Source organism: Schistocerca serialis, unplaced genomic scaffold (assembly GCF_023864345.2).
Source record: "Schistocerca serialis cubense isolate TAMUIC-IGC-003099 unplaced genomic scaffold, iqSchSeri2.2 HiC_scaffold_1406, whole genome shotgun sequence".
NCBI classification, from domain to species: domain Eukaryota; kingdom Metazoa; phylum Arthropoda; class Insecta; order Orthoptera; family Acrididae; genus Schistocerca; species Schistocerca serialis.
In genome coordinates this window covers 2,827,874-2,841,262 of record NW_026047632.1, presented here as the reverse complement: position 1 = coordinate 2,841,262, position 13,389 = coordinate 2,827,874, and positions in this window count along the sequence as shown.

Genomic DNA, 13,389 nt, shown 5'->3' with positions numbered 1-13,389 from the left:
CGAGATGCTCCACAGGCAGAACATCAACACTTGAAATCAAGGAAACCCTCATTATGCACAGCAGAAATCCTCGTTGTGTTCTCTTTGATTGTCAACCATTTACAGAAAATTCAGTGGAATCCGTCATCAATAGTCAACAAGCATCTAGTCAAGAACCCATTCATGCAGACAGGATTCGATCTCCCCAGACGTCAGTAGAGGATCTTGAAATGGATTAGCAGTGGAGAAGGCTGATGTGCTTATCTCAAGCATGGGGTGAGTGTTCTATTTACAGACAATTCAATGTCGCTTTCTAAATATTCCAGTTTCAATGGCCTCAGTATTATCACAACAGAAACAGCGTCACATGTTGCAGCACGCTTGAGGCAGCTGCACGTCCTGCCCGCTGCTGTGACGTCACATGATGATCAAATCTAATGCTAATTCCAGAGATCTCTTTATCCTCACACGTGCTGATTCTATTATGTGCATGCTTAATCATCAGGATATGTAATTGCCCAGGGGCTGTCTTCTGGATCCTGAGGTGTATGTCATAATCTCATCAAATAATTACATATGATTTATCAGTTATGCTTCTCCAATGGTCTTGGTCTCTGTATCCTGAAGTGAACTGAACTGTGGAGACTGAAATAGTACTTACCGACGAGAGTCGCGGCACAGTGTCATTTGCACTATGTCTTCACTGCTTAGAAAGTGTGTTAACTGCCCTGTCGTCGTGCTATATAATTTTTGCATGTTATTGCATTAAGTCTTGGGATTTCGAGGTCATTTATACTGCAGAGAGGTATATAAACCATACAGCTCTATGATATTATCAGTTCATTTCAGAATGCTACTATTTACCAGTACATGCATGTTAGCTTATGATTCAAAACATGTAAATGTAGGATTACCATGAGATCGCGAGTGTGAAGTTATAGTAGAAACTGAGGATGTCCGTCGTAATGTAAAACACAATTTACAGATACGAGTTAGGGCGAGCATTGTTAGCCGATGAAGCACACTGAGAAGTTGATGACAACAGACTAAGGTCCTTTTCAACTTCCTCTTCACATGAACATCTGTAGCAATAAGGCAACCATCATCGACCTGTATAAAAGTGTCGTGAAGTTGTATTGGTTATGCAGTGCACTACGGATTGCAACAGACAAATACGGTGGCAAGTATATGTGAAAGCATTATTAAACGATGTTTTATGTTATGTAAGTGAATGTTGCATACAAGATGATTTAGAACAATATGTAAACACATGTGTGCTTGCAGCACCAAGGGCTGCTACTATAATCCTATAAATATTGAAACCGTAGAGCCTGATTTACAGACAGAGAACGGAGATACGTCGTTGCTCCTGTTGGATTGAACACAATGGAAGCAGAATTTATAGCACAAAAAAACCAGTTATTTAAAGAATAATGTAGAGATATAAGACAGAATTAATATTAACAAATGTGTCAACAATTGTTTTTTTTATTTTGTGCATGTAAAAAATGTTAATAAACAAAGTTATTTAAAATGTGTACTTATCTTTCATTGGAAGAGCACCAGTGCAAAACAAATATTATGCAAGATATTTACAGATATGATAAATACGTCATACTATTCTGCAAACCCTCAATCATACATACAGTAAATATATTCACTCATTGAGTGAATAGAGCCAGTATGGTACAGTGTCAAAAAATTTCGACGATATAAACACAAATTTAAACAGCTTAAGAAGGGTTCAAGTTCCTTGCAAATACCCACATACTTAAAACAGAGATATGAGCAACTGAAGACGGTATTGACTTTGTAAGAGGAGGTCCAATAGTACTACCTTCAGGTTTTCTGTTAGGACAATGCTTAGCGTTTGATGCTAAAAAGGTTTGCAAATCTGATCTGCCTGTAGATACATACATCAAATTGTATTACATCACATCGGTTCCGAGAGATCCAGAACCTGTACAGAAAACTGAAGTAGAATCAAGATAAACATCATTTCCGCCCTTTTCATTGGTCATGAAAACCACACACTGCATATTGTTCCACCATACAGCGAGACCTTCAGAGGTGGTGGTCTAGATTGCTATGCACAACGGTATCTCTAATACGCAGTAGCACGTCCTCTTGCAATGATGCATGCCTGTATTCATCGTGGCATACTATCCACGTCAAGGCACTGTTGGTCCAGATTGTCCCACTCCTCAACAGCGATTCGGCGTAGATCCCTCAGAGTGGTTGGTGGGTCACGTCGCACATTAACAGCCCTTTTCAATCTGTCCCAGCCATGTTCGATAGGGCTTATGTCTGGAGAACATGCTGGCCGTGAGATACAGGAGGATTCCAGTTACATTACATTATAGTCAGGCAGAGGTTCCGAAATCAGATATTGGATTGTAGGCATACCCAGGAGCAGTTATAGACTCAGCTCAAAATTTAATAGTGGTGAAGAGTAGACTGAAGTTTGAAACATTAGTCAGGAAGAAACAATACGCAAAAAAGTGGAATACTTAAGTACTAAGTAATGGAGATGCAAGCTTAAATGTCTCCGATACTGCAATATAGCGCATTAGCCAGTTCAGTAGAATAAGAAGGACACTTCTATAAAGAGCGATCAGAGAGAAACGGTCCAGTAAACGAAGTTCTAAAAAGCATACCTTATGAGCTATGAGCACTTTTTCACGTTCTATACTGTGGAACGAGCACTAAATAGTTTACCTCTCGCTCTTTTTGACGTCTCAGTCCTCTTGTATTTCGTTCTTTGTACATTACGAATATGTCTATAGTAGTGGAAAAGGCCAGTCACTTGTGTGCTGATAGCAAAGTTTAATCATCCTCCACTCGACCGTCATTTCAGAATCGTCAGAGTTCTGAGGTGCAGCGATCATGGTTCATTAAGTTACTTCCTCAGTTTGCACACATACCTGCAAATCCATCGCTATCCTCCGGTGGAAATGATGAAAGTAACTGTGACTGTTGACATGTATGAGCTACGCGTGGGCATAATCGAGGCATTTCGAGCCGTGGAACAGAGAATAATTTTAGGAACTGGAAAATATATTTTAGAAAATGCTGCTTGTTCCAGATATAGGCACAGAAGCTCAGGATGACTCACGAGAAATATGCACAGACAGTCCAGTTACGCTGAATTCCCTGAAAAATTACAGCAATCTTAGATAAATAAGGGCATAAATGAGAACTGCGCAAAGGGAATTGGGACAATCCGGAACCAACACCAGCAATTGTCAGAAGCGAACAGCAGTCGGTGCCAGAAAATAACAGTATCACTTCATTATCAGACAGCAGGCAGTTTTACACAGGACATTACCTACGTATTTTTCGAAACCTCTTTCGAACAAAAGAAATCAGGAGATAGATTTCACACTTCTGGAGATTGTTGTAAAGGATTATTTGCCCTTCAACAGCCGGCCGCGGTGGCCGTGCGGTTCTAGGCGCTCCAGTCCGGAGCCGCGCTGTTGCTACGGTCGCAAGTTCGAATCCTGCCTCGGGCATGGGTGTATGTGATGCCCTTAAGTTAGTTAGGTTTAAGTAGTTCTAAGTTCTAGGGGACTGATGACCACAGCAGTTGAGTCCCATAGTGCTCAGAGCCATCTGAACCAGAGAATGCCAGCTCGGAGGACAATTTCCAATACACTACTAAAACAACAGTACGCCATGATGAAAGAAATTGTAAGAGTCAAAATAAATTCTGCGGAAGCGGTTGTGCTGACAATTGATGGGTGGACCTCAACCACCAATGAGAGTTACTTGTTGGTGACAGCACACTACGTTAAAGACCTGCAGAAGGCTTTAAATACGACGAAAGGCACACGTCAGAAAAACTCTCCGAAGAACTGCGACATGTCACAAGGGAATGGGGCATTCAAGAAAAAGTCGTGTGTGTTGTTAGCGACAATGCTGCTAATATTGTGGCAGCTGTAAGACTCACAGCCTGGAAACACAACCACTGCTTTGCGCACACACTCAATTTAATTGATCAGAATGGGCTTCCGCACATTCAAACCATTCTGAATAAAGTAAAAAAAATTGTTCAATTTTTTAAAAGAAGTTCACAGGCCTGCACGAAACTCAAAATGATGCAGGAACAGTTGAAAGAGCCTGTTCTGACACTAAGACAGGTCACTGGAATTCAACCTATGATATGCTGCGAAGAATAATCGAGGTTAAGAATTCCCTAATGACAGTTATCACTCTGAATTATCCGGATCTTCCAAATCTGGCTGCAGAGGACATTGCAAGTGTAACACAGGCCTGTGACCTGTTGAAAGTTTTCAAACACTGCACGGAGGAAAGGTAAAGTGAAAATGTCACTGCTTCAAAAGGTATACTCCTTAGTCGCTCGTTGAAAAAATGGTGTTGCAGCTTTGTTAACAATGGCCGAAAAGCTAGCTAAAGACCTAAAATGACGGCTTCGAAATATACAGGGAAATTCCATTTTTTCAGATGCAACTTCATTAAATCCCCGGTTCAAATTACAAGGTTTTTCTGATAAAAATTCTGCTGAGAAGGTGAAATTAAACCTGATCAGGCACTGTGAGAAATTTGAGACGAACACATCCACTGCTACTGCAACAATCTCAGTTCCAACCACTGAATCTACTTCTAGTCTCTGGCTCGAATTTGACGAAGTGTTTTCCAGGCTGCAGAGTAGTCCACACCCGAGAGCTGCTGCAATGGTGGAAGTGGACAAATATTTACAAGAGCCCCTCCTACAGAGACAAGGCAATCGACTTCAGTGGTGGTCTGAACGGCTGTCAGTATACCCCTCGCTCTCTAAACTTGCAAAAATATACGACTGTGTATTGTTGCAACCTCCACGCCGTCTGAAAGAGTGTTCTCGAAGACAGGACACCTTATAACTGACAGAAGAAATCGCCTGACAGGAAAATGTGGAACAAATCATGTTATCAAACGGAAATCTCTGAACATTCGCCAAATCCGTTGATGTTTATTCATAAATAGATATGTATTTTTTTTAATATAATTAGGACAATCCTTAAATTGACATTTAGTGTAAGTATTTCAATAATGTGTACGAGATGAGCAATCCAACATGAACGATTATCTTTCAAGCGTGGATTCGACTCATGCTTCAGTTCCAGACTCAGAAGGTAAGCATTTTACTTTCATATTGGCTGTGCGTGCTCACACAGACTTTCGTGTCCTACATGACACTTCAACCTTGAACCTTGACCCTAACTTCTTACCGGATGAGCAACCCGGACACATCTAACGACACTGGTCAAAACACATCTAGACGTGGAATGTTTACCTACGCCGTACTCTCATCTCTATGTGAAACGGTTCTGTACTGTGCCACGTCGGTTGTAGTTCACTGACACTGTTAACGGGCTGCCAGAGTACAGACACACTTCTACAACTGTGACTGGTGCCGCTTTTACTTTGTCTAACGCTTGCCCTTAATAGGTAATTTTATATAGTCAAACTCTGCTGTCTACTATTTGTAGAACTTTTGCCCTACTTCGATTTCTGAAGCTAAAGTGTCAGTTTTTATGTAAGACTCTGATTTATGTAATATTCTGAGCAAATGCTCACTTTGCTTTTGTTTCCATTCCATCACCTGGTAGCAAGGTGAACTGATGCGACGAAAATGACGTCAATAAAGTAACATCCTATGTTCTCCTACATTTTGAAATCACTAAAGGATTCTTTTACACATCAGTAGGAGTAAATATATAGAATTGTGAAATTCGCCTGTACTTCGCCTCTCCATAAACTGATGTCAACAGCGTTAGCAGATTTTTGTGAATCGAGCTTACACACTCCATGGCTAGCGGCGCCATCTGGCAGTCGGCGCTTTCGTGTAGTAAAAACATACATACATATATACATTACATACGCGGCCAGTTCCCTGACGGCCGTAGTACAGCCACTCCCTGGTTCCTGCAGCGTTGCGAGTGACGGGCCATACCTACATCCCCACACGGGCTGAGTGATAGTTACCTCTGTCAGAGTCTGTGCAATCCAACACAATAGTGGCATTGTGAGCAGTGGACCTGTATGGCTGACGTTGCACACTGCGTATCCAGTACGACCTACTGTCGGCAAGTATAGTGCTTGATTTGTGACGGTACGCATAGGTACTCCCCACTGGTGTCTCGGTCTTGGGTAAAAAAAAGGATCGATACTGCAAATTTTGAGATGCGGTACCCCCCCGCTGCCACTCTGGAAGGTCACCACAGTATCGGAACCTGTTTTTTACAGATCAACCACTATCTGAGGTTGAAGCTGTACACCACTTACCAAATGCACTTCATGTCATTATTTTTGTCACGGTATATTAAATTTTTCAGTGTGTGCATGGCAACAAGAGCGATTCAGCTCAACGGATTATGGCGCTGTGTAATGCCTGGTGGCTCATACGTACCAATAAATATTACTACTTGTGTGTGTGAATGGAATTTTAAGCATAAAACGTATTATGCTATAGTTGACCTCTTTTATGCTACCTTTTTGTATTTTAGATCTGAAGAAGTCTCGTCAATGATCTGAAACTAGTAATTAGTAGAGGAGTTTTGGCGATCTTGAAATACGATTTTTATCCACACATTTTAACATAACAGATCGCCCATCATCCCTTTTGAAAATGGGAAATAATAACGAAAAAGAACTTTAACTTTTGTGCCCAAGGGCATATTTTGCACTGGGTTGGCGCCACCTGCGACCGCAATTCTAATTCGGTGTAAATCTCATTTGGCAACCCAGAATGCCAGTTTTATGGCGCATTGTTGAATGTCTAGTTGCTTAGTTTCATTTTCATGGTTGATTTATAGACTAACCATTATTATTAGCAGTTTGTCACAGTTGAGCAAACGTGTTTCTTTTGAGGAAGATTTTCTACAATGAGTCATAGAGACCTGAACGAGGCGGAAATTTTCGCTTAACATCTAATAGACGAACAAGTATCCGAGTTACGGGATTTCGAGTCGAATTATATAGACATTGAAGAGAATACAAACAAAGAAGATACGGGGGGGGGGGGGGGCAGTGAAGAAACAATGCACACAGACAACACTCCCAATATGCTACATGTTCTGGTAGAGTGCATCCAAAAGCAGCTCGAAGAATACGTAAAAGTGGTTCTGCGAACTTGGCCCATAAACCTCAGCGAAGAAGTACAGCTGAGAAAGAAGTATCTGAATCAATCAAAAAAATTTTCACTCCTGAAATGGTTAGGAAAATAACTGACGATACAATTGTATCATGTGAATGCAAAAAATGGATCTCTTGTTAGCGATTCTGAACTATACGCTGTACAGTAACACATACTACAATATACTGCTCTTCTTAACTTAATCTGTTACATTAGTTTGCTTTTAGGATCTAAGATGTACGTACTCACTTTGCATTTGACGATGTATTCGTTGTGACGCCTGATTTGAAACCAACAATCTGCATAAATCGAATGTTTGAAAATAAGAGTTACCTCCCCAAATAAGCAACAACAAAAAAACTAACATTGGATCTTACAACCGATACATTTGTCCGAAAATGGAATAAAAATACGTAGTTTTTATGGGTAAGTCGCAAAAAGAGACGTCCTAAGGGACTTTATAAATACAGCGTTCATGTAGGGTTTAGATGGGACCATTAGATTCCTGTGTTATAGCCTAAATGCAGCATTCATGTACGGTTTAGATAGAACCATTACATTTCGATGTTATAGCCAATAAGTAGTTAAAAGTGATGTCGCTATGAACGGTCTCGACTGAATGTATCCACAGGACGTGTGGCCTGTAATTGAAAAAGTGGCGTGCCAACGCGTCTCCTCGAGGCTTTCAGGCTTGCAGCGAAATGACCACGATGAGAAAAATTGAGGAATTGCAGCCAATATACCAGGCCCTGCCGACGATGGCCCCAACCACGCGACATTCGCGAGAGGAACAGGAGTAGGCGGGTGACAGTGTGAGGAGAAATGTTGTTGAGAATAGGTTCTGGGTTCGAACCCCAGTCCTACACAAAGCTTCACGTCACGGCACTTCAAATAAGTTACATGTGAAGAAGCAATATTTAACATCCCTCCTAGTTCGTTAACAAGGACAATAGATGCTGGGTAGGAATCCCCGTCCGTTGAAAATGTTTACGTTATGTAATTTTTAGCTGATATTTCCTAACTGATACTGTCTAAAATCGAGGTATATCACTCTCTGTACGCCTAGTTAGGAATGACTGTTAGTTTCCGTCAGTCACGAAATCTTTGCTTAGTCTACATGACCCGGGTTTGAATCCATATGCAGAACGGGACGGTTCGTCGTGTCATTTGAAGTTCATAGATATTCTCAACTAGCTGCTCGTGTAATTTAAGTTTTTAATGTCATTTTGCGTTAAATAATAAGTGCGGTATGTTACTTTGAAGAAAAAATCATGGATATGACGAACTTGCTGCGTGCATTACCTATCCGACGTAACAATGAGAGTGGTAACATTTGAGGTATGTCATTTATTGTAATAAATATAAATGTGAGCTTACAAGCGTTAAGGACAGTTTATATGTGATAAGGGGTTGCCTAATATTAGCACTATCGTGGTATTACTTTACATCTTGAGTTACTGCGATACAGAACAGTGTTTCCTAGTGGTGACTTGTTGGAACCATTTTCAATAGTCAAACGGCTGTACTGAGAGGCGATTAGAGGACCTGCTAAACAGCTGCGTTATGCGGGTTGCATGCGATTCAGGCAAAATGCAATTCGATTCGTTCGGATACTTTTGAGCATGGCTATACGTACCTAAGTTGTGTACCAGAAAGGAGTATTGTGGGTCCGATACAAGTAGGCTATTCTCACCATTTACGTACGTAATCGTTCATTGCTTACGGAAAGATTCCGGACAGTAACGTACACAGTGTAAGTACTGGCATCAGAGGCGGTACCTTCAGTGTCGGCGCTGTGAGGTCAGGAAGGGGCAAAGTGCGAGCACGTTCTGTGAAAGAAATATTAGGCGCTGCTGTGATTAATAGTAAGGGCACAGAAGTATTTTGTTTGTAAACACTGTCGGGGGTGTTCTTGGAGGCAGATTATCTTTAAAAATATTCCTACGTTATTCAAAGAATTCGTAAATAAAATATTGTCAACCGATCTGACTAAAAATTGAGCTAACTTTGGGCATAACATAAAACCAGCAAGCGGATCGAAAGCATGAGCTGTGTCGCTCAGTGACCATACTGTTACAGAAACGGAAGACGACAGACAGAAGGCGAAATACAGAGCTGCCATGAATCATTCACTCGTATCGAGAATTCTAAATTTTCCGAAATATTACATGTAGAAATATGATTGGTGTATGGATATAACAGCCAATTCAGCGAGTTTAAACTGTGCCGACCACCTCACATTAACAATGCGGCGCCTTGCCAAAATGCCGACAAAGCGAGAGAAGAGTTTTCTCGTGTTGTAATATACGGGATATTTGACCAAATGTGGCAGCTGCAACCGTGTAGGGGGGTGAACGAGATTTATGTACGCGGTCCAGAGAAGTCAACAGCAGGCGCAAGCCGCGAACTCTAAACACCGCAGCAAAGTGTGTGGAACACCGTGCGTCGGCGGTCACACATCGAACCGCGCCGTCTGCATTTCTCACAACTATTAAAAGCAGAAGGTTGCGGCCTGCGCCTTCAGATTTGCGCCACAATGCACGGACCGGTTGAGGATGGACATTTCGTCCCCATGCTCATACTTAGCAACGAAGTAACCTCGCATTTATCCGAAAATGTTTATCTCCGCCATGTGAGAGTGTGGCGTACTGAGGATCGTCGTAGTTCCTTCACAGAATAACAACGGCCCATTCAAGCTTTGTCTGTGACACTGGACAGAAAACATTAACCATCTGCGAATCTGGTTGATGCGCCGCAATTTCATGAGGATTTTCAGTAGCCCACACTCACATTGCGGAGGTTAAGTTTTTCAGATATATTCTAGGTTGCTCCGTCGCTGAAGGTCAGCATGGAGGTTCATCCTCCAGTGATCCCTCCGTTTTGGCGCGAATCTGAATGCGCCAGCCGCAACCCTCTGCTTTTAATTGTTGTACGAGCTGCAGACGGTACGGTTCGAAGTGTAACAGCCGACGCACGGTCTTCCACACACCTTGCTGCGGTATTCAGAGTTCGCGGTTTGTCGCTGCTGTTGACTTCTTTGTACAAAAATCTCGCTCACCCTCCTCCACGGCCGAAGCTGCCACATTTGGTCAAACATCCCGCACATTCCAACACACGAAAACTCTTCTCTCGCTTTGTCGGGATTTTCGCAAGGCGCTGCATTCGTAAGATCAGGTGTTCGGCACAGTCTAAACTCGCTGAGGCGGATAATATTTGAGAAAATGTAGAATTCTGGAAACCAGTGAATGATTTATTGGTAGACCCGTATTTCGCCTCCTGTGTCGTCTTTCGTTGCTGTGACGGTATGGTCACTGGGTGACTCAACTCATGATTTCGATCCCGTTGTTGTTTTCACGTCAGGCCAAAAGTTCTCTTAATTATTAGTCGGAAAGGTTGACAATGTTGCATTTACAAATTCTTTTAATAATATAGATAATATTTGCACACAAAACCTGCCTCCAACGGTTCTCCTGACAATGTTAAGAATCAAAGCACTTCTCTGCATACCCAATTAATCACCGCAGCGCCTAATATTTCATTCACAAAATGTACTAGCACTTCTGTACTAACTAATCACATACTGCCAAAACTATGTAGTGACTTCAATGCTACTACCTATACTACGTACATTACCATCTGCCATCTTGCCGTAAGCACTCAACGGTGACGTACGTAAATGGTGAGTATATGCCTACTTGCATCCGACTTTTATTACTCCTTTCCAGTACACTATTCAGTAAGTACGAACATGCAACCCAACGCAATTTCGCACCTGACTGACGTACTCATAGACCAAGACACAGGTATCGTTAATAGGTAGCGTGTGTCTGAATTCCGTAATTAAATCTAGAACTTCTTTCTGTGCAGCCTCAATAATTAAAAATTAATACCCCAATGACTTTATTCTTCCTGCAAAACAATGCTGAGAAATTTATGTATCATAGTGTTTTCTAACACGTATGGTGAGCTATCAGTGCTGCTATTCATGAACTTTTAATTCACGTCTTGCTGACAGTTTACTTATAGAATCAGTAACGAGTGGCTCCTTTCCTTACCTGAAATACCGATTACAAGATACGAAGTGCCACAGTAACTGTTCTAACTTTCTTTAAAGGGCAGATGGACCTGTACTGTATCGATGACATGTACAGATAATGTACATCATTTTCGTTACCACTCACGAATGATCCTGCTTCCTGTTTATTTTTCATTTAATGCATACTGAATGTTTAGCTGCGTTCGCTGTTGCGTTCCATCTAGTAATGTAGTGTCCGAACGCAAAGCTATGACGCGATTTGCATGGGAAAATTTAGTCGATAATTTCAGATCTCCAGAGAAAAACCGATCGTAAAGGTTTGATATTTTGCACAGAAACGAATATTCTTTTAAATGGCGGTTATCGCAAGTACTGATCAGCTTTTGAAAGCCACCTAACAACTTGTTTTTGAAAATCGGAAATCGGTAATGGTTTTGTGTAAATAATCTTTGCATATCATATTCGTGGTTGACTGCTCTAATTAAGTTGTAATCTTTATAATTTTACTACAGCCTGGTTTCTCATGCCGTTTCTTTTCGAGAATGCAGCGATAGATAGCAGGCACTATATAGTGTGTCTCAAATCAACATGAATGTTATTCAGAAGGCCATTAGTAATTGATAGGCGTTACCACTGCATTGGAAAGCACGTTTCCTCATAACATTAGCAGTAAACAACTCGATTATCCATTATATCATTCAGAAGACGCACTAGATGATACCGATAACTCGAGTCATAAGTATGCACGATAATATTCTTCAGATCCATTTGTTCCTTTTTAGGCCACTCGGCCAATGGGTTAACAAAAATTTGAAAGCGCACGAAAGACTAGAACTTAATATTGCGACGCAGCAAAACGGAGCAAACGAAACAAAACCGTGGACGGGACAGCACGGTCTGTATTCGCCTGGGACGTGTTGACTGCCCGCGCCCACGTGTCAACAGGCGTACGAGGCTGGCTGCACCGATGCCTCTTTGGCAAAGGCTGCGTCCGTCTTGCGCACACGCAAATTTACACAGGTGAAAACGTACGTTTACACTAGCTACGAACTGTGTCCAATGCTGAAAAATACTGAACCTGCCGTTCCAACTGTGTTTCGATCCATGACGACATCAAACCGGACTTAAAACACTCGTCGAAATCTAACGTCCATAAAATATCTGACACAGCAATAATTATCGTTACTGTAACACTCCATTTCTTTGGCTCCGCTAACTGACAGCCGTACAGTAACCTGTCAACCCAGCCTAGACCTCGGGCTACGCAACACGTCACTTTTCCACGACAACCAATATTAGAAAAAATACGTAATATAGCAGCCATGTAAACATCACCGCGTTCTGTTGTATCCGTAAGTATATATGACGTCACGGAGTACATCATTACGCCACGGGGCAATGTCGACGCCCCCTATCGGTAGCTGCGACCTGCTCCAGTTTAGACAGCCGTCTGTGCTGGGAAAACGGGTATTTGCAGAACCTAAGGAGTGTTGATGCTTCAAAAAGGTGAAACAAGACGGAAGTCAGACAACTGCAGACTTTTTTAACTGGCTAACTACTAAATGGTTTATGACCAAATGGGCCACAAATGCGACAGCGAAATTTTCGCGAATCGCTTTTTTCTTCAGCAGAGGCATAGAAGTACCGGGTGCTCGTAAGTAAAATGTAGCCACTCACCGAAGTCCATTCTGTGTAATTACCGTATGGCAACGAAACTTGGTAGGTATGCTAAGGCGTTAATGCGAAACCAGTTTGCGCCGGAGGAAATCAGTTCCGGTTTTAGTTACCAGGTGCGAATCTGTCGTTGTGCAACGTCTCGCCGCAGTCTTGGGTGTTCATACTGAACAAATTGTGCAGCTGCCGGTTAATAACAAGATCTACATTCTGCCTTTCTCACTTGTTTGACCCTTCCTGCCCACGTTCCGTTGCCAATCCATTACATATGGAAACATTTCTATACGTCTTTCTTCCGTTGATAGAGCCATTTGGTGGCCAAAATCGAAAATAATTCCTTTCCAGTGTAAATCGGTTCCGCAAGTGGGCTTTAGTATACCACGTTTCGCTACCATACAATAGTTACAGTCCACACTGGACCCCTGTGAGTGGCTCAACTTCAGATTATGAGCACCCAGTGGTACAGTACCGTTACTGCCAGCCCAAGTATCGTGTGAGACACCACACCGTCAAATATTCTGCTGGTGGACAGAACACGTGAAGAATTAAAAGCACCCAGAAACAT